This window comes from Elgaria multicarinata, chromosome 6, assembly GCF_023053635.1.
Source record: "Elgaria multicarinata webbii isolate HBS135686 ecotype San Diego chromosome 6, rElgMul1.1.pri, whole genome shotgun sequence".
Classification (NCBI taxonomy): domain Eukaryota; kingdom Metazoa; phylum Chordata; class Lepidosauria; order Squamata; family Anguidae; genus Elgaria; species Elgaria multicarinata.
In genome coordinates this window covers 42529776-42552751 of record NC_086176.1, presented here as the reverse complement: position 1 = coordinate 42552751, position 22976 = coordinate 42529776, and the positions used below count along the sequence as shown (strand labels likewise).

At 41.0% G+C, this 22976-nt stretch overlaps 1 protein-coding gene across 4 annotated transcripts in view; it reads left to right on the top strand.

Annotated features, from left to right (window-relative positions):
* The first annotated feature begins 1013 nt into the window (after positions 1–1013).
* The window catches only part of JAK2 (Janus kinase 2), an 88794-nt gene continuing 66831 nt past the window's right edge, over positions 1014–22976 (top strand). For 3 of the 4 annotated variants that reach the window (XR_010025588.1, XR_010025587.1, XM_063129278.1), the window contains exons 1-2: positions 1014–1344; positions 1845–1923. The gene's annotated coding sequence lies outside the window, so the exon portion shown is untranslated. Of the gene's footprint in view, positions 1345–1844; positions 1924–13342; positions 13435–22976 lie in introns of all 4 variants that reach the window. The other variant, XM_063129280.1, reaches the window with a different exon arrangement.

Below are 22976 nucleotides of genomic sequence, written 5' to 3'. Positions count from 1 at the left end.
TGCGTAGGCTTGAATCAAGACAATGGTTTGTTGTGCCACTAAAGGCATTTATTAATAACAGCAAAGCTAGGATTGTTTTCGCAAATTATTGTTGCTGTGAATGGTTACTTTTTCTAATCAAAGGTTTTTATCAGAGATTCTACCTTTTGTATTTCATTGTCATGTGGCTCCATTTCCCTCTATATGCAAATACACACCACCCAACTGACAGTAACTTCAGACATCTAATGACAGGGCTGGAGAGGGTTGGCTGCCGCAGGCAGCAGATACTGGAAGGGATATGAATGGAAAACCTTCCCCCTCGGACTTTCCCTTTTACTGGAGTATAGAGGTTTATGTGCCATGCACCCTAACCTCTGTCTCCTAAATTGGCCTGCTCCCCTCAGGGGCACGGGAGGATGCTGTCTGTCTCCATTATTGAAGGAAGATTCAACAGCCAGTCCACTCAGCTTCTATATATGAACTCTTAAACAATTTGTTGAATCTGTTTTATCATTGGTTTTATTGTATTTATTTTTAACATGTATGTCACCCTGAGAACTTTGGGCTATGGGGCGAGCCATAAATCGAATGAATAAATAAATGCATTTTGGACGCACACGGGAGGGGTGGTGGAATGTTGTCCTTCAACTCAGGCAGCAAAATATCTTGGTTCGGCCACATCTAATGAAGTGGGGGCGCTACAGGAAAGTGTGTGCCAAAATTGTGTATTTGTTTTTAAAGTGCCACAAGACTTTAGATTTTGTGGTGACACAGCTACCCCCGAGTAATTTCAGACGGATTGTGGCATAAGTTTTCTTGACTGCAGCGGCCTCTGGTCCACCAGGAGAGGTTGTGCCGTAATCCACCTCTGAGAGAGACTCGTGAGGCTGCCCAAATATCTCTTCTCCTTCTTTCCTGTCCCTTCTCAGCAACCGAGGACTGAGGGAGCGTAGGCCTTGGCTCCTCCCCCGGGCCGCCCTCTGCAACGCTCGTTGCGCTCCTTAGCATCTGCGTGATGACGCAGCTGGTGGCTCTTGCTCGAGCCCCGAAGAAGCAGGCCTGGTGAGTCTCTAGCGCTGTGCTCGGCCCCAGCTGCGACTCGGAAGGCGTCTCTTTCCCTCTCCCCACACCTCTCCGGAAGGCGAGCCGAGAAGGAGAGCCGGAACGAAGGAGGGAAAACCTGCAACCCACCGGCAAAGGCCGGGACTGGGCTCAGTGTCGGTGTATGAAGAGCGGTTGGTATAGTCAGGCGCGGCTCTTCCTGCTCTCACCGACCAAAGCCGGGGGAAACTTGTCTGCGTGCAGCCGAGAGTCTGGAGAAAACCTCGGCAAAGACCAGCAGCAGCAGGGGGAAGAGGAGGGGTGAGTAAATGGAAAACTCCACATACGTTTTTTCTGCCTTCCTTTTGTTTTATCTGTTTGTGTACAGACTTGCACAGAGTTGCGCGCACGTATTTGCATGCATGGGCGTGCACAGGGCGACCGAGCTTGCAGAAGAACGTTCCCTCCCCAGGGCGGCAAGTTTTGGGGGGACTCGCCGAGAGTTTACTGGGTGACAAAAGTGGGTGACGGGAGAAGGAGACGATGGGGTTAACTGCTCTCTCACACACGCCTTCTTTCTCTTTCTTTTCATAGAGAACTTTTGGTTGCGGATTTCTCATCCGTTCCCCACCCACTCCCAAAAAATTCCCTTCCAGATTCGTGTTGCGCTAGGGGTGTAAACGAAGCCGAATTAGAATAGTATCAAACGTGGTAGAATAAATGGAATGTTAAGTTTTATGGAGGTCAAGAGGTGGAATTTCTTCTCTTTTTGAGAGTCGTATTTTTAAATCCAGTATTACAACAATAATTTTCTTGTTTAGGTTGTAGTAGCAGTCTGAGCAAGGGAGATGTGAACATTTTCCCATGGACAGAAGAGGCCTCTCTTCCACCTTTCCCAAGGTGTGTATTTTTTTGCTTTGGGTGTGTGTGTTTTGTGTTTCATACACTTCTGAAATATAGCATATATTTATGCCATTAGAACTTAATGAGATCTGCCTCTCTTTTACTTCCTGTTGCTAAATATTATAATCTGCTACTACATATCCTTTTGTTATGGTTCCTTTTCTCTGTCTCTTTACAATATAGAACTTATTTTGAATCTACTGGTTTTCTTAAGAAAGCAGACAAAGGTTGTGTGGATCTTTGAGGAGGGGTGATTAACTTCTTGTTGGTAGGTGGGAAGAAGAAAGAAAATGGAACTTGCCATTGTGGTAGCACAAGTTGAGGAGGCAGTCCATCCTTTTGCTTGCTTGCTTTCCCTTTATTTAGGAAAGAGATTCCTTTTGAAATTGCCTAATTGTAACTATTGAAGCGAATGAAAAAAATATCCCAGTAGGAAATGTATTGTGTAATTTTGTAGATTCATTTTTAGCTTTTTAAAAAACAAACTTAAGGCTATAGATGAGCTATTAGTTCTCAAATGGCAAAATCAGTGGCAAATTAGATGTGATGTAGGATACAGATAATTATATCTTATAACATTTTTCTTTGATTAAAAACAGCCATGTGGTGGTCTTTGATTTGGAGCCCTCCCTGCCCAAAGCCACTGATAGCTGCAAAAGGGGAAAAGATGCATCTTTGTGTGTGTGAATTAAGTCAGGGAAGGGGTTAACTCTTCTCGCCCAGCATGTGATCCAAATCCAGTGTTGCAGCTAGTTTGGTCTTCCAGCTGAGCTGTGCAAATTATCATCTACTGTATGTATGCACTTCATACATAAAAATGAGACTAGCATTGCTATTGGAAGATAAGGGTTTTTACTTCCTTAAATACTCCATCTTCCTGACATCTAACATATGTGACTATTGCTTGATAAATTGCTATCACTTTGTGTCATTTTCTTGTGGGTTGCTGTCACAGGCAGCAGGTACGAACATCACAATTGCTACTGGAGAAAACAAAATAGTTGATCTTGCTTTATGCAAATGTTAGTTCTTGATACTGGAACAAGTAGAAGAGTGCAGAGTGCATTTTATTTTGGAAACCGACTTGAGAGGGTTTTTACTTTTAAAAGATGACATAGATGTTTAAAAATACAAATAAACCTCTTTTACAAATTGGACATTTAAAGCTGACCTTAGGGGTGGAATGGCATGAAAATCTATAGCTGAACTGATTGTTGTCCTTTCCCCCTCTTAAACACAAAGCTGTGAGTTGTTTCACAGATTTGCCTGGTAACCTTTCTTGCCACTTTTACACTGATGCTGTTTTCCCCACAGTAAATGTGCAAAGTGTGAGCGCATGCATGCACACACACACACACACACACACACACTTCAAACCACATGTGAACATGTGCTCCAAGAGCCCTGTACACAGATGTTTAAGGATATTCGTCTGTCATTGTAATGACAAATGTAATAAATGTAATGCAATTCACACTTTACACAATTGTTGCGGGGCGATGGGATGTTGGAGGTATGGCAATATTCCTTTGGCAGATATGATTACTTTATAAAGCATGAAGCCTTTCTATAAGAACTTACGAAACAGCTCTTCAACTGGAAAATGAAAGTAGTGCACATTGCTATGGCACACTTGCTATTGAGAAGTTGCTGATATCAGTAATCTAGAACAATTAAGTACAATCTTGGGAGGAATTCTTTCTATATCCTGTGTCACCAAATGTGCCTAGCTACAGAAACTGACTACAGGACATCAAAGTTTCTTGTATGCAATGTTATGTTTATCCTTCATCTCTTCTAGTTAATTAAATAATTATTACTTTATTCTGGTTGTATGGTTATATATTGTCCTAGGTGTATTTTTACAGCTGATAAAATGCTTTAAAAAGCTGTAGTAGATTGTGGGCCTGTTTAGGCAACATGCTGGATCGCTCAAAAACATCATCCATGGTGGATTAGCATGTCATGTGGTGGGAGAATCCCCCCCCCAGTGGGTCAGGTACCTATACCCACTACCCATCTTCTGCAAAATTATTAGTGGGCATCCACAGTGGTTCCCATATCATCTGACAGGAATCCCATGGGTTGTAGACCCCTGACGGGAAAATGGAAAAAAATGGAAGTGACCATAGAGTCCGCCGGCAAGAGTAGCTGCTGCTTTGGGTGGCGCTCTTGCCACCGTGGACATTTTCTGTAGTTGCGAGGCCTCTCCAAGGCTGGGGAGGCTAAGTCATGCTGTGGCGCCCACTGGGATATGCGGGTGCTGTGGTGAGAGCTTATGAATTTATCCACAGAGCGGGAAGGGATAAATAAACTGTGACACTCCATGGGATAACAGTTGTTGGGCGTGTGTGCAAATTGTGGTTTTCCTATCCCTCTCCACTTGATGGATAATTTACCGTCTCTCCTCTCCTGATCATGTGAACAGGGCCAATACAGGGAAGCAGCAGAGGTGGGAAAGGACATTATTATTATTATTATTATTATTATTATTATATTGAATTTTGCTATTATTATTTTTTATTTATTTATTACATTTTTATTCTGCCCAATAGCCGAAGCACTCTGGGCAGTTCACAAAAATTAAAACCATAATAAAACAACCAACAGTCTAAAAACACAAATACAAAATACAGTATAAAAAGCACAACCAGGATAAAACAATGCAACAGAAATTGATATAAGATTAAAATACAGAATTAGAACAGTAAAATTTAAATTTAAGTTAAAATTAAGTGTTAAAATACTGAGAGAATAAAAAGGTCTTCAGCTGGCGATGAAAGGAGTACAGTGTAGGCGCCAGGCAGATCTCTCTGGGGAGCTCGTTCCACAGCCGGGGTGCTACAGCGGAGAAAGCCCTCCTAGTAGCCACCTGCCTCACTTCCTTTGGCAGGGGCTCATGGAGAAGAGCCCCTGTGGATGATCTTAAGGTCTGGGCAGGTACATATGGGAGGAGGCGTTCCTTCAAATAACCTGGCCCCAAACCGTTTAGGGCTTTGAATGTTAATACCAGCACTTTGAATTGGGCCTGGGCCTGGACTGGCAGCCAATGAAGTTGTAAAAGGACTGGCATAATGTGATCTCACCGGCCAGTCCCTGTTAGTAAACGGGCTGCCCTGTTTTGTACCAGCTGAAGTTTCCGGACTGTTTTCAAAGGCAGCCCCACATATAACGCATTGCAGTAATCCAAATGAGAGGTTATCAGAGCATGGATAACTGTAGCTAGGCTATCTCTGTCCAGATAAGGGCACAGCTGGTATATGCCATAACTTCCATGTCGTGGTCCCCCCCCCGCCCCGGTGATTCAGCTGAAGATAGGCTTGAGGGGATAGAAGGAGCCCCTTCCATCCCCTCGAGCCAATCTCCAAATGGTTCGCAGGGCGTGGGGGGGGGGGGGAAAGGATTCTCCTGCAGCTGGACATGTAATGTCAAACTGTGGGAGAAATTTATCTGCCGAGATCAGGGCAGGGGTCGCAAGGATCCATCTTGCAGCTGTCACTCCTCTAACCCTAACCTCACTCACAGAAATAATAATAGAAGAGAGTATTCTAATAATAATAATAAGAAGAAGAAGTAAATAATAAATTGCTTAAAGTACAGTTGCTGAAGAAATGTCACTCATTGTATTCCTGAGTAGCAGTGCCAATTCTACCAATGTTAGAATTCTGACACTGTAATTATCAGCGATATGGGACAGAAAATTTCCCAAAACTGAAAAATTTCAGTTTTTTAAGTTCATTATTAAAAGTGAATGTATGCCAGTTGCAGTATTAGACAATATTAGACAAGTTTGGCTGTTTCAAAGTTGTAAGTAATGCATTTTAGGTGATTTATCTCTAGCAAGTATGTGAGAGAATACATATATGTCATTGAAACACATATATCTTAGTGTGAAATGGATCTAATAAATAGAGTTGAACTGTGTTGAAAAATATGAGCATTGTCAGCATATCATCCACATTTCTTTGGGTTGATAAATTTAATTAGTGTGTCAACAGTTTCCCCCCTTAAATTTAAAGAACGTAAGGAAGTATAATTTTTTGCAAGTGTTCCAGTAAAAATGCCTGCATAAAAAACCATTTGAATCACATTGGGCCAGTTTGCATGACACGACAACCCATTAAGGGTTAATTTACTCTTGAGGAGCTGTGGCTCATGCTGTCTGACATTCTGAATATGCAACACTCAACTGAGGGTTGTCATGTCGTACAAACGGGGCTGGTGGGAGTTATCTGAAGGTTAAACAATCCTTGAACAACCCATGGCCTGTTGTAGGGTTATTATTTTAGAATTGTGGCTAAAGCCTTCTGATTTGACATGTGTAAGAAAAAAATGCAGTCAAATTACTGTCCTGTATTGAGCTCTTGTTCTCTCCAAAAAGAAAAAAGTTAATTGTTTGCTTCTCTGCCACTGCTTTAATTTGAGGTCTGCCTTTCTCTGTTCAAAATACATGTCACTGTGGCTAAGTGGATGAAAAGTGGACTGTGAGATATAAATTCCTATTCCACCACATACTTTCTAGGTGGCCTTGAACAAGTCATCACCTTTCAGCCATAGTTTCAGATCTGTAAAATGAGAATAATAACCATCTATTTTATAGGGCTGTTGTAAGGATGAATGAGAGGATTGTAAGCATTGCGTATACAACTGACTGGCAATTACAGCAATACTGGCAAAATGTCTTATCATTATGACAGGAAGAGATGGAGGAAGGGCATGCATATTGTAGGAACACCTGTTCTATCATTAAAGCCTTGCCTTAAATTAACCAGGGTATGTGCGTGTGCATAAGAATGGAAAGAGAATCGTTCTGTATTATAATCTGGATTTTCATGAAATTGGCCTTGGGCAATCAGTGGTGCACAAAACAAGAAAAGCGGAGAAAATAGTACCTAAAAACCTGCTTTTCAAAGGTCAGACTGCTGTTGAAATTGCCTTTCTTTGGGTTAGAGTGGGCGGAGTCTCTAGTAGAAGTGAATGTCATCAGCCCCATTAATGCTGTCCAGCCAGTGAGAGAGGTTTTGCTCCCATCCCTCTCCATTCTTCACTGCAAACTGATTAGATGCTATTTTGTTCTGTGTTTTAAAACAATGACATACTGATTTTGTACAAATACAGTCATGTAATGCTTGAGCTTTTAAAATAAGTATCTGTTTTCTTAGGTTTCTTCTTTATAATTACCACTTCAGTTGCTTGGCTTTTTATCTGTTAACTATATTTCTCTTGCAGCTTTTATTTGCTCCTTTTAATATGTTTTCATGAGTCACGGTATGTTTGTATCCACTCTGCTCAGATGTAACTGCTAGAAAACAATGTCTTCAGATCTGCACTCTTGCTCTCTGCATTTTGCAGGGAAGAAATTATTGACTGGAGAATAATCTGCCCAACAATCCTACTAGCTAAAGTTGTAATTCAAAGAAGCATTTGAATTGCGAAGAAGCATTCTCTGTTTACATAGGCGTTAATGTATATTCAAGATTAGATGTGATTGCTCAGTCCTGTGAGAGTCTGGGTGAATTTGTTATCATTTCTTAGCTGACTTAATCATTCCGTCCATGACCACTTGGTATTTGCTGCACATGAGTCCCTTTAGTGTGTGGGTTTCCCACTTAACAACATAACAAGTGCCATCCTGGATCAGACCAGGGGTCCATTTAGTCCAGCACTCTGTTCACACAGTGGCCAACCAGCCATTGGCCAGAGACCAACAAGGCAGGACATAGTGCAACAGCACCTTCCCACCCATGTTCCCCACCAGCTGGTGCACACAGGCTTACTGCCTCAAATACTAGAGATAGCACACAGCCATCAGGGCTAGTAGCCCTTGATAGCCTTTGCCTCTAGGAATTTATCCAACCCCCTTTTAAAGCCATCCAAATTGGTGGCCATCACTACATCTTGTGGTAGTGAGTTCTATAATTTAACTATGTGCTGTGTGAAGAAGTACTTCCTTTTATTTGTCCTGGATCTCCCACCAGTCAGTTTCATAGGATGACCCCGGCTTCTAGTATTTTGAGAGAGGGAGAAAAAGGTCTCCCTATCTACATTCTCCAAACCATGCATAATTTTGTACACCTCCATCATGTCTCCCCTTAGCTTTCTTTTTTTCAAGCTAAACAATCCCAGTTGATGTAACCTTCCATCATAGGGGAGATGCTTCAGCCCCTTAATCATTTTTGTTACCTTTTTCTGCACTTTTCCCAGCTCTATGATATCCTTTTTTAGGTGTGGCGACCAGAACTGTACACAGTATTGTAAGTGTGGTCACACCATACGTTTTGTAAAGGCATTATGATACTGGCAGTTTTATTCTCAATTCCTTTTCTTATAATGCCTAACATGGAGTTTGCCTTCTTTACAGCAGATCTTTACAAGATCTCTTTCTTGTTCAGTCACCGCCAGCTCAGATCCCATTAGGTTATACTTGAAGTTGAGTTTTTTTGCCCCAACGTGCATCACCTTACACTTGCTTACATTGAACCGCATCTGCCATTTGGATGCCCACTCTCCCAGCTTGGAGAGATCCCTTTGGAGCTCATCACAATCCCTTTGTGTTTTAACAAACTTAAATAATTGTCATCGGCAAAGTTGGCCACTTCACTGCTCACACTCCTAATTCCAGATCATTTATAAATAAGTTGAAAAGGATTGGTCCCAATACGATCCCTGTGGGACCCCACTATTTACTTCCCTTCATCGGGAGAATTGACCATTTATTCCTACTCTCTGTTTTCTGTTCTCTAACCAGTTACTGATCCATAAGAGGACCTCTCCTCTTATTCCATGACTACTGAGTTTGTTCAGGAGTCTGGTGAGGGACTTTATCAAAAGCCTTTTGGAAGTCCAAGTAAACAGTGTCCATAGGATCACCCCTGTCTACATGTTTGTAAAGCCGGGGCTTTGCCAGATAAAGGACTTATGTCCTTTATCCTCTTTGCTGTTTGTGGACATATTGGTGACATTGGAGTCTGGTGCTTGCTTGTGTGATATGCTACCTGGTCCATATTTGGGCATAATGTTGCCTGTTTATGTGGAGGCTGTTTAGGCTATGTGACTGATGAAGCCTGCATGCTGGTAGTAATACTGGGCTGTGGGGTGGAAATGGATAGATTTAGGAGAAAATGGGGAAAATAGAGCAGGAAGGGCTATAGTTATCTCACCTGGTGAAGAAGAACGCCAAAGACTTCACTTCATTGTTGGTTGCAAAGAGTTGAAAAAATGCTGCACGCACTAGCTATCCTGGGGTTGCTCAGCTTTTAGTTCCAAATGTAATTGCCTCAAGATGTTCTGCCCTTACTGACAGTGGCTGCATCATGTTGTCCACAAACATCCAGAAGAAAGGTTTTCTGGTGGTTGGTGATGGGGAGACTAACGGAGGCTAAGCTGTTATTGGGGACCCTGGACCTACCACAGTTCGGTTATAAATAGAGCCTTGCCAGTGGGAGTTCCTTAAAGTTCCCAGTGAGATTCTGAAATGTTTTGTTCTCCTTGAAACTGTTTGGTAGCCACTTCCCAATACATTAGGCTCATTCCTTGACTACCTCACACAGAGGTTACAGAGTGTCTGCATGGCCTCACAGGTCAAACTGCATTTCTGCACCCAGGTTTGGAACTCAATAGATGTTGTAACAAGGTAGGTAAAGCTCCCTCTCTGAGTAAATGATCTCTCTGAGAGATTATCTAGACCTGTGGGAAATGTAATGCAGGAAGAGAACATCGGGGCGGGGGGAGTTCTTTTTGCGTAAAGGGAAGGAGCTTTCTGTTCACAAGAGCACTTTTGGATCCAAACCTGAATGAATTGCTGCTTTAATACTCAGCAATGTTCCCATTGCACAAGTGGGATTCATATTTTTGGGGAACTACCGTAATAGAAGCTGAATAATTGACTTCCACAATTATATTAAGCCGATTGCTTTTTAACATCTTGTCAGTTGATTCATAAAATAGCAGAAGAAAGCTAAGACAAGAAATAATAATAAAGAACTGAAACTTCCTTTTTTTTCTTTTAATGATTGAAACAAAAAGAGAAAATGAACCATAAAAGAGCTGCCATTTTATCATTGCGGTGATTAGTTTATTTTCCCATTGCATTGCATGCCATGCAGTTGTCAAAGGCACAGTAAGGCCGTTTCTACACCAGCTCGAAAATGCAGGATCGTCATGGCTGTCCAAATGACGCACAGGGACTCCTGGGAGGAAGGAGGGACGAGAATGGGTTTTCCCAGGGATAAATACACCCTGGGAAAATCCGATTCTTCCCCTGGTCTCGGGATTATCCTGAGACTGCGGGAGGTGTGGCTGCCCATCCCAGCTTCTTCCCTCCTCCCCACAAGTAGCAGGGAGCAGTAGAGGAGAAGAACTGGGCCAGGAGGAATTGGGGTCATGTTTGCTTGTTTTTTAAACTCACGTTTCGTTGGAGTGCAAGTGCGATCAGATTCTTTAAAAAAATGGTGGGTGCGACACCCTCCTTCCTCCCGGGATGTCGCACCCACATGTGGACTAAGTATTGCGAGATCCTCCTCCCTCCATCCCTCTATAGTGTAGAAATGGCCTAAGTAGCCTTGCCAAAAGGGAGACAAAAACGCATTCCTCTTCCCATGCCTAAATGGTTTGCTGGGACTTAGCCAATATTGGGTCAAGGCAGTTTATTTTGGTGTGTGTTTGGCTGGCTAGGTATGCTGACGAGTTGTGATAAAATTGAAAATGCTATATTTTATTGCAAATGGGAAACAAACAAAACTCTGCCTTTGTGCACTGAGATTGTTCATAATGGTGTTGTGAAACCTGGTAACGCAGCTATTTGTCAGCATCCTTTGTGCACTGTCTATAGACATACATCATTAGTGTATTAGAGAAACACTCTCTTGCTATGGGTAAAATAAATATGTTACCTCTGTAAACAGTTCACTGATTCATTTCTGCATTGAATCTGACTGTTCAAATTGAAATAGCATTATTAGACTGCTAGTGATGTTCAAGCTATACTCCAGGGATTTTTTTACAAGTTTAGTTGTGATTCCTTGGTGAAAACAATGCAGTACTGAAAGTATTTCATGGAGGCATAAAGCTTTGAAAAGCACTCTTTTAGGAACCCTTGGCTGTCTAATTTTTAAGCAGTTCTAAAAATGGCATTTTGTTTACTTGAAAGTGGCAAGCGGTTATAATAGGCTAATTAATCCGGAAACCTGAACTATAAATTGGGGCTTAATTATTTTGTGATCTTTGGGTTTGGGGTTAAAACAGTGAGTGGGGGAGTACTTTATAAGATAAGGGGGCTATTTTGATATCCATAATGACTCATGTAACCTAATCTAGTTAAACACAATATAAATTGTGTGCAGCAAGAGAAATCCCATGATGAATACTAATAGTTAAGCAACACCATATGAAAATCTCTGTAATTTGTAACATGTCAGCACTTGTGGCTAAAATATGGGGCAGGGGCTAGGTACTTTTTTACTCATGAAAATGCATGTGGTGAGAGATTTATGGCATCTAGTTCACTGCTTTGTAGCTTCCCTTTGATTGGCAAACCAATAATGTCATATGTAAACAAATCCTGAAAAACACTGTGCAACTGACAATGTATGCCTCTTTATATAAATTTCTTTGTTACAAATGTAAGCTTGTGTGTGTGTGTGCGTGTGCATGCGCATGCATGCGTGCGTGTGCAAACCTCAGTCCTATGAAAAATCCATGACTTGTTGAGTCATCAGACTCTCAAATAGTTAACGTTTCAAGAAAGAAATATATAATGTTGAATACCGGTAACTTTTGTACAAATAGCCTTGTGGCTTTAACAGTCTATTAGCATTCAAGAAAGCTATCAAGACTGATCAGTTCTGGCATGCCTATCCAGTGGAATTTTAAGATGTTTTTAGGATGTTTTAACAATGTATATTATGTTTTAATTCAGTTTTATGTATTTTATATTTACTGTTGTTCCCCGCCTCGATCAAAATAGAGAGGCGGGTTGTTGTTGTTGTTGTTGTTGTTATTATTATTATTATTATTATTATTATTATTATTATATTTAGCCTGGTAACTGTAATGCCATGTAAAAATTTAAAGAATAACTAAAATGGGATTTCTTTTAATTTGTTGTTGCTTTGGAGAATGTTTGGCTTCATATCACCACTATATGGGGGAACATCTGTCTCTTCCTTATTTTATGAAGCCTCTTAGATTTTTTCTTTCTTTCTTTTTCCCTGTTAAAGGATTGATTACTTTCCTACTTCTCTTTAGCACAATTGTAACTTCGTAGGTGGTGTTCCTTGTTGCCATTCATAGAATCATGCAAGTGGTTCTATGAATTGGCTTTCCTAATAGGGACAATTACAGCATTTGTATCTACAGTGCATAACATGTTGTACTAGTTCCAAGTTATTATTTTAGGACTCATTTTAAAATAAATAACCTACCAGTTGGTTATGCATGTCTTCTAGAGATTTTTTTCTTTTTTCACTGAATCATGTTTGCAAAGATAAGATACAGTATATGTATTAACATTAGAGAGGAGGGAGATTTAATAATGAACTTAAACCTCCTCATAAAAATTGTCATTTCATATTTGTTTGAAAAGGCTGGAGTAAACAGCAGAGAGTATAAGAACTCCAGTGCGTTAGTCCTGTGAGGCAAAGAAACTGTATAACCTTTGTCTGCTTGAGAAAACTACCAGAAAACATATTGAAGTGAAGTTTTCTTTTCCATTGCTAGTAGTACAAGTAAAGTTGTTGGGAAAAGGAGGCCTCCTAAAAGCTTGCCCCTATCTCCTGGAGGATGCACTTCCGCTTCTGAAATCTCTTCTTGGCTTCCAATTCACTTCAGAATCCAATATAAACTTCTCCTGTTAACCTTCAAAGCTTTTCACGGTCTAGCTCCTTCCTATCTCTCCTCTCTCATCTCACACTATTGCCCCGCTCGTGCTCTTCGCTCCTCTGATGCCATGTTTCTCGCCTGCCCAAGGGCCTCTACTTCCCTTACTCGGCTCCGTCCATTTTCTTCTGCTGCCCCTTACGCCTGGAACGCTCCTCCAGAACATTTGAGAACTACAAGTTCAATCGCAGCTTTTAAAGCTCAACTAAAAACTTTTCTTTTTCCTAAAGCTTTTAAAACTTGATGTTGTGCAGACTTTATACTGTTAGTTTTACCCGACCCTGTGCCTGTTTACCCTACCCTGTGCCTGTTTGCATTCTCTTCCCCTCCTTATTGTTTTACTATGATTTTATTAGATTGTAAGCCTGTGCGGCAGAGTCTTGCTATTTACTGTTTTACTCTGTACAGCACCATGTACATTGATGGTGCTATATAAATAAATAATAATAATAATAATAATAATAATAATTTCTTTCCCCACTTTGTATGGTTAACCTGTGTGCCATATCATAAGACTTTCAACAGATCCTTTCTTTTGTAGGATGTCACATTCACATGTTGCTAAGCCAGCTGAAGGTGTAGCTTCACTTTCCACCACATTCACTGGGATTCACATGAGACGCATAATACTTGGTAACTTTTGACTTTAGTGTTTAGCATTTAAATTGCCTCCGCTGAAATGTATGGTTTGAGGTAATATGGAAAGTGATAGTTTTGCAATGATATATTCATCTCTTAGCGTTGTAGCTATTAGAAGTGGTGGTGTATACAAGCTCTCCCTATTTTCAATGAAATCATTTTAAGTTAGAACAGTTAGAGTAGGCCACCCAACCATGCACACTGTCTCCTAACAAATATTATTTTCAGTCCCTATTTTAATTGGGGAAAAAATCCTTATTAAGTTTGTTCTGTCAAATAGTTGCTGATGGGTTCTCTTTTAGAACAGTGTTACACAATGTAAATTTGCAAACTTAAGTTCAAAAACAGCTTGCCAGAGGAAGGAATGGGTGATTATCGCCTACCTGATTTTTTTGCCAAACAGATATAGAAAGATATTTGCAGAGATTGTTCCCTGGCTTTGGCATTTCCACCAGGTGTTCATTGGAGGCCAAGCTTCTGTATCTTTTGTAGAGGATGGAAGCATGTAAGACTAGGTTTATTGCTTGAGGACAAGCAAAACTACATCATACATGTTCCAAGTACTAATCAGGCCTGACCCTGCTTAGCTTCCAAGATCAGACGAGATCGGGTGTCTTCAAGGTAGTATGGCCATAGGCATATCATACATGTTTTTTTATCCTACAAATACCAGCAGCCCTCAGCCAGCTGGGATATCCTGGCAGTTGTAAGACTTTTCAGTGTAAACATGTATAGGACTGCACCCTAAAATGTCATAACATTCTCATTAGTAGAAATAATTAATCAAAATAAGTAACTAATAGCAATATATTTTCAGCATGTCCATGGAAATGCACTTGGATGGGTTCTGTTTCATATGGAATAAGACATACTTCTGTTATAACGTGTCTGTGCAACTCGTAGTGGTCTTACAAGTGTTTTAAATAATATTTGAACCTTTCCCAGTATTCTTATTATCTATGGTATAGTAGAAAAATACATGACTTTGTGCTCTTTTCATTGGCCTGGTTCACAAGTAACAACAACCCACAGTACGGGTTGAGTATCGGTTGTCATTGAATTTTGGCTTGACATTATATGTAAACCCTACACTATGCTTTAACTATGGGTTGTTAACCACAATCTACCCAGATTTCCCAACCCAAGAACAAACCTTGGGTTCTATTCCTGGGTAGTTCATAGTTAATAAAACATAGTTAACCTGTAGTGCAGAGTTCACCTGTAATGACAACCTATGATTCAATAACATAGGAACATAGGACATGGGAAGCTGCCTTATACTGAGTCAGACCATTGGTCCATCTAGTCCAGTATTGTCAACACTGACTGTCAGCAGCTTTCTGGGGTTTCAGGTAGGATTCTTTCTTTGCCCTACCTGGAGAAGCCAGGGATTGAACCTGGGACCTTCTGCATGCAAAGCACAAGCTCTATCACACTGAGCCATATGCCCTCCCCATACTCCATACTCATGCAAGCTAGGGCATTAAATGACAGGAGGGAGTTGAGTTCAAGAGGCTGAAGTCAGCAAGTACCAACTGGATGCCCTCCAAATGTCCGCTTCGTAACTGGAAGGGTACAGAACAGTCCTGCTGTAATCCTGGCATCCGAAGAGCAGATGTGCCTGGAGCTTGCTCTTTGGCTGTACTTCTCACTTCCAACAAAGCAATAAAGTTGTAGCAGTCCATATATTTGAGTTGGTTGATTCCACACAAAAAATGGTTAATTTGAGCAGAAGCTGATCTGGAGCCTGTGGAGAACAGTGCAAGTGTATGTAGGAAATGTCAGTTTAAAGAAATGTGTCTCTTCTTCAATAAATCCTGGAAGCAGGAAAACTTGTAGAAAGTGACATTCTGAGTAGTGGGCACTTCTGTGTAGGGGAAGATGGAGAAATAGTCTGAGTAGGATCACAGGGTCTGGTGCTGCTGTTGCTTTTTAAATTTAATTTATAATTTACCATCTATGTTCGTGGCATGTTAACAAAGAAGAGGTTTGGCAGGCCCCTATCCTAAGGGGCTTACAGTCAACAGCAGAGCAAGGGAAGTGAAAGCAACAGTAAACACATGCTAATGGTGGCAGCGTAAAATCCATTGGAGTGAATCACAAGAACCTGGAAAGTTAGAAAGCACTAAAGTAGTACTTTTTAAAGTTGCATCTTAATTAAATAGGGGGAAAGCTTTCTAATTCTTGAAAGTATTAGAATGTGTTGGCTAGGGAAATAGTGGAATTTCCCTTTGCTCTAAATTTGTCAGCTTGAAGAAATACAGGAGAGCCTAAAATCAGAGGGGATTTTCTAATTCAGTTGCATAGAAATTAAGTCATTAAAATTCCAGGTAAAATTATGTGGTATCATTGAAAGATAGCTATAGAAGGTGCTCCAGTAATTTCTATGAACTTAAAAGGAAAAACTTACCATTTATTCCCCCCCACCCCCGCCTGGCTTTCCTTGTTTTGAAATCCTAAAAGGGTAGCCATTGAATTCTTTGTTATGGGGAACTGCAAGGCTCTCCTTTTCTCTATAAAGATTAGAAATTAGGAGTGGCGCTTGACTCTGCATACTGGGGAGTAAGTCCCACTTTAGTGGTCCTTCTTCCTAGATAATTGTTCATAGGGTTATAGTTCCAGATGCCATTTCTTTCATAACTCAAAGAAGGTATATCTCTTGTAAAGACAGATAGCCAAAATGAGTTCAGTGCCCTTTCTGTTTAAGCTAGAGGAACAGCCTGTTGATTGGTGTTGTCTGTGCTTATGTTTACTCTTGTCTGACTTGTAAGCCAAGTCTGCCTAGCTCCAGAAGTGTATTCTGACACAGCAGCTACTGCAGCCTTTTAAATTGGTCGCTATCTCCTCCACCTGCCAATTCTTTTCCTTTTCTTCCTCCGTTGCTAGCATCAGTAGCTGTCATAGCAGAGAGTATGTGTTAACACAGGTATCTTTTTGCCTTTTGCCTTTAAAGTGAGAAGGCAGATGATTAAAATACAAGGTGCCATTTCACATAAAAAAGCTGGTGTAGTGCCATGAGGTTGCATTTATGGTGGAGCATGACAGCCATGTGTGTGGGTGAACTCTCCTCTTTAAAAGGCTATTGTCCCTTCATAAGAGAAGGCTGATGGGAAAAGTACAATGCTATGGCAGCTTGCAGTTCTGGCTTTAAATGGCTGAGATGGGTACCAGGTGTAGTGTTCAGAGAGCAGGTTCAGTCAGGATGCAGTCAGAAGAAAAGAAGGGAAGTTTCCTCACTCAGCTGGTCCCAAATGATGACCTGGTAATATCCCCACCCCCAAACGGTGAGAATGGATGGCTTGTATATGTCTGCTGCCCTCATACTGTCTTCCACCTGTCTCCAGTGTTCAGTGATGGTATGGGACATTAGCTCTTAGCTGGCTGGTAGCTAGTCACCTTGCTTCTCTTTAATCTGAAATTTAGCAGAAGGGAGTCCGGTTTTTTCTCATGGATGAACCCACACCAATACTTCTCTTCAACAAGATACCTCAGATTCACCCTCTTGTAGAGGCATATTCTATTGAAAGCAGTGAAATTCAGAGAGACAGCATCTGCACTGTGGTTTTGATGCTTATCTAATTTAGAACCAGTAAGCAATAAGCATATGGAAGCCTGCTTCTGCGTCTTGATCTCCTTAGCTGGACTGTGGGGAGACAGCAGTAAGGAAACGCCTGGGCAGAGGAGATTAACTGGATGTCGGGGTGGGGTGTGGGAGGGAGGAATTGAGCTGAGGGTGTGTGTTCCCCAAAGCTAATCCTTCCCCCAAGTCCTTGAAACAGCAAGTGGCAGCATTCTTCTGAGATCTTTAAGTAGATCCTCTGTGGTGGCAGACAACATCTGGGCTAAACCAGAGTGCAGGCAAAGAGTGCATGTCAGAGGGCTCATATAACTGACTGCTCCTTTGTGCCAGAAAAACAACAACACCTTTGCACATTGAAACAAGATGTCAGGGAAAAGGCTGGGCTGTAGATTCCTTCTCCTTCCATGTGGAGGGAAATACTCGCTCTGAAGTGATTTATCCCAAGGCACAAGTTCACCATCTCAGTGTGAACCAGGTCTAAGACTGAAGCATAATACTGGAGATACTTTGTTGCACAAATGCAGGCAGAAAGAGGAAATAAATAGAGGAGGGAACTGAACTAGCTCTCTCCCACACTCAAAGAAGTGGAGTGGAATGCCCTTAAGGTTCATGATATGGAAGGGAAAAAGCAGTGCTCCAGCTCAGTGTCATGGAAATATCCTGTCTTGAGACTTGCTGTAGCCGACAGTCCTGACAGACCCTGATAATGGGAATGTTAAAAGGAACAGCCTCAGAAGTAAATGGTATGATTGACATTGTGTGTGAAAAAGACCTCCATCAAAATAATGCTTCTGGTAGTTTTTCTAGTAGTGATCACATAATGCTGGTAATCTGTTAGCAAAATAGTGCTGGTGTTTTGTATCTTATACACCTGCTTTCAATTTCATTTGCTGTTTTTCAGCAGTACAGTATTCTTGAAAAGTAAGAAGCTGGAGGAAAAAATGGTCCCTTGCAATTAAGCAGTTTAAAGTAGTAAAAAAAAGTTACTGAGTTCAGAGAATTGCAGAAACTGGTCCTTGTGGTTATGTTTTACTGTTGCAATTTGTAGGAGAACTGAAGAAGGGTTAAACTTGCACAACAAAGCTTTAGGGTGGAGGCGAGAATAATAAAATAGCAAATCCACTTCAGCACATGGCTTTCTATTAAAAAAAAAAGTTGGACATCTGTGATCACAGGGTTTTGTACGCTTGATGGTCATCTTTTGCTGTGTTCCTGAAGGAACAGATAGACCCTGTACTGTAACCATGCAACAGGAAATGGTCTGCTTTTTCAGTGTTGTCAATATCTGAACGTAGTGTTCATCTAGTCTTCCAATGTAAGGACTAAGGGGCAAATTACTTGTTACATGCAAATGTGTTTGAGGCAATCCTTATAACATTTTTCATTGAAAAACAGGTTTAAGAAGGTGCAGTTTTGAGTGGAGGATTTCTTGTGGCTTGATACTTCCCTTGTTGCCCGCTAAATTCCCTCTCAGCTTGAATCTGCAGTCATGTATGTCCAGGTTCTCTTTCTTCCTCCAGGTTGGAGCTGCATTTTTATCTCTTGTTCCTGCTTTTAAATGGCTGTTGGGACTTGCACGTGTTTGCATATAACAGGTGGGATGCTCCTAGGTTACTTACATTTTCATGCTCCCCTTTCTCTAAGGAGCTCAAAGTGGAATATGTGAGCTAACCCATGGAGATGGTGACCAGCTTGAGACAAGCTAGTGAGCTTCATAATGGACAAGAGATTTGAATCCCAAGTTTTCCTCACACTACATACAAGGTGTCAACCCCCAATTCCTGTGTACACAGCCAAACATAAGGTTTAATTTAAGCCTAGATAACTACCTCTGTAGAGCTTTGGGAGTCAGGAGATCCAGATTCTAGTCCCCACTCGGCTGTGGAAACCTACTGGGTGGCCTTGGGCCAGTCACAGACTCTCAGCCCAACCTATCTCACAGGGTTGTTGTTATGAGGATAAAATGGAGAGGAGGATGATTATGTACACCACCTTGGGTTCCTTGGAGGAAAAAAGCTGGAATATAAATGCAATAAATTAATTAGAACAGGAAGTAGTTCTCATTTTTTGTTACAGATTTCAGCAATAAACTAACTACAACAGCACAGCTACAACATAGCAGTATTAGTATACTTAGATTACCAATTCGAATTGAAGTAATGATTACATTTTCCAGACATGTACATAAATGACAGGTGGTGTGCACCTGTTTTCTGATACGTTTGTGAGAGAAATAAAAGGGTGCCAAATCATGGATTATGTATTTGGGTTGTTTGTTCTTTCAGAAGCCTAGGTTGGTATGTTAGCTTAGCAGTGGCTGTGTGCCAACCCTTCTGCTATCAAACTTTAATTGAAATTACTGTACTATTTTTCTAGTGTCTTTCAGAAACTAATTTGCTGCCACCAAACAAAATTAGGTCCTTGTGTTGCATTGCTTTTTATACATTTTTTCAGAAATAATCAACAAGGCTATTTTTGGATCATTTGGGAATCCGTTGTTCAGTACTTGCTGAAATTTCTTTAAAGATGTTATCTCAAAACATCTCTGCTAAGGAGCACAACTACCACAGGGGGTATAGGCACCATTATAGCCGTAACCTCTTCAACATTCCAGTGGATGTCATATCTGCTATTTGTGAAACTCTTTGTGGTATAATATACTACCTATGAATTAATTTAAGCACCAGTGTCTACTTTCCAAATTGTTTTCAGGATAATAAGCAATGGGGTGTAGTTGTAGCCAATCAGCTGGTACTTCCTGCAACTTACCTTTCAATTGATCTATAGTTAGTGGGTGCTTATTTACCTACAAGTTAGATATAAGTGTTTTGCTTCCCAGTTTTTGAAATGCATCCTTTTTTCTTGGCTATAGAAGGAGGAGTGGTCCGGGAGTGGGACATATAAGGCACCAGTTTTGTACACCTCCATTTCCATACAAGTGCAGAATGGATTGGTCAAGTGCTTAACTTCCTTGTTAAGAGAGCATTTAGGAGAAAGGGAACACTTCTCCATGAAAATTTACTAGGAGTGCTTAGTTCCATTTGGGCCAAAAAGTGATCTACAGCTCTCTGGATGAGCATAATAATTTGCTTTAACTGGAATGCCTCATAGTATTTACGGATATTAGGGAGCTCCAGTCTACCCTGTTTTACATTTTTGTATAGTACATCTTTCCTGAGCCTTGCTTGCTTTCTCTTATGTATGAAGATATCAGATATTTTCTTCCAGCCACATAGATCCTTATCAAAAATTTCTAGTGGCAGCACTAGGAACAAGAAAGAAAATTTTGGTAACAAGCTCATCTTAATTGCGGCCAGCCAAGTCCCCCCCCACACCTTTTCAGGTCAAGTTTAATCTGGGGCAGGACTGGGCTAAAGTTAAGCTGCTTTCGTTTGGATAGGTTCTCATAGATAGTCACACCCAAGAATTTCAATGATTTGTAGATTAGAGCAAAGCCTGACAGAACACAGATTTGGAGAGATATCTCCTGGAGAGATATTAAAGCAAAGTTCTGATTTAGTATAATTCATTTTGAATCCCACCATCTCCTCATGCTTGTAGTTATTTCTGGACCTGTGAGATTGCTGTCATAGGATCAGTAAGGGCAGCATTATCTGCAAACATATTGAGAAGATGGCAGGAGTTGCTCACCTCCACCCCCTTTTTAGAGAGATTGTCTCTCAATGCCTTTGCCACGGGTTCTAAGGAGAGGGCAAATAAAAGTGGAGAGAGGGCGCACTCCTACTTAGTCCTTCGATGAAGCTTTATGGCAGTACTTCTAGCACATTGACCTTGATAGTTGCATTAGATTATTGATATAACACGCATATGGCATTCACAAGTCCATCCCCCCATTTGCATTTTGCTGAGCAAACTTATTAAGAAAGGCCATTCTACGTGAACAGAGACCTTGCAGGCATCCAATGTCAGGTCCACACGCTGTCTGTCTTAATGTCATCCAAGATGGATGACATTAAGAAGCCATTGGATTGGATCAGTTGTCTACTCAGCATTAAGCCTGCTTGGTCTTGATTGATGTATTGCATTATGGAGCCATTGATCCTATTTGCTAGGATTGATGTAAAAAGCTTCATGTCCTGATTTGGGGGTCTTTCCCTGCTTTTAAGATCACTTTAATAAGAGATTCTCTCCATGTTTTGGGATTGCCAGCTAGTACGTGATTAAATAGGGTTACAAAGTGAGGTATCAGCTCTTGCTTAATTTTTTTGTTCGAAGTCATCAGTAAAGCCATCTACACCTGGAGATTTGTTATTTTTGAGTCTTGCTATGGATTGTAGTATTTTCTCCTCAGTAATGCCTTGATTCAATCTATTACAGTGTTATTCATTTACTGGCTTGAGCCTTACTTTATCTAGATATTTTTTTATTTCTCCTCCTCTGTGGGTTCTCTGATGCTTTGAGAGTTTTGTAAAATTTAGTGGGATTTTTTGTTTTGTTTTACAAACTTCCTTTCTGGAGTGCACTATACACCCCTTCCCATTTTGAAGTGCTATGGTTCTGTTTCTAGCCTTTTTGTTAGGGCATTTGTAAGACCTCTGAAACTTTTATTTCCAAATTCATAATATTTTTGTTGCAAAAACGGGTTGAGTAGCAATCTTATGTACTTCTAGCACCTCCAGCTCTTTTTTATTCCTTAGAAGATCCATTTATGTACTAGTAGAGCATTTCCCCCCCTTTTTTCTTTTTTTGCATGAAGCTGTTTTTATTTGGCCACCTCTACTTCCAGTTGCTTATGTCTGGCTTCATTAGTTCTGCTAACAGCTGCCATCTAGCCTAAACAGGACCATGGATTGCTGCCTTCATGGCAACCCAGATGGTGGCTTGTGTTGCATCTCCCGGCCTATTCTATTGGAAGTATTGCTGTATATCTTCCCACACCTTCTCAGCAGTATCTTGCCTCATTAAAATGAGTGGGTTAAACCTCCATGTGTAAATAGTAGGCTGTTGCCTGTAGGTATTAAGTGTGGTTATGATAGGCCTATGGAATCTCAAGCTTCCAATCACTGAGTCCATTATGGAACCACATAGGCCCCTAGAAAGTAGAATGTAGTCAATGCGTGTGTGAGTATGGTGTCTTGGAGAGAAGTATGTGTAGTCCTTTTCTCTGGGGTGTGATCCCTCCAAGAGTCCAGCAATTCATAATCCTGTATTAGGTTGTCCAAATCCTGCCTTGGTGTATTCAAAAGTGGTTTGTTCAAATTTGGCTTGTCCAAATTTCTATCCCTGATGCAATCATCACCTCTAAATGCCCCAAGGCATTTAGGGGTAGTCTCCAGGAGCGACCACTGGCATGGATTTGGAGCATAAATTGTTCCAAGGTTTTTTAAAAAAATGAAACTTGAGACTCCTCATCTTTTTACTAGATCACTCATCCCTTTTACAGTTAGGGCTAGTTTTTTAAGCTCCCCCATTGGATATAGCCACTGTAAGGTTTACAAGTCCCACTACCTGGGCTGTCATTGGAACATGTATCCACGTTGCCTGATGTTCTGAACCCATGGTCTCCTTTAGGGTTATGCGACAGTTGTTTAACCCTTGCATAAGCTATGCTCACTGGGTTTGCAGGACACAACAACCTCTGCATTTACATAGGGTTGCCTATGTAAATTGAGCCTGTGGATGCCACAACTCATCTTGGGTTAAATAACCCATGATGAGCTGCAGAGTGTCTTCTGAAACCAGTCAGAGTCTCTTTCTCCTTTGGCTTCACTTGGCATGCAAGCTTAACAAATAAATTGAGAATCTTGCTGTTGTGGTAGGAAGCTTGTGGCAAAAGAAGGCTTTTTTTTTTTTTTTGCTAAATGGCTTCCCTGCACACATACACACACACACACACACACCCCAATGTTTGGGGAAGTTCAGCATATTATTCATATTTTTCTTTGTTGCTAAGAGATCATTACATTTGGCCTGTAGCTGGGCTTGTTTTATTAAT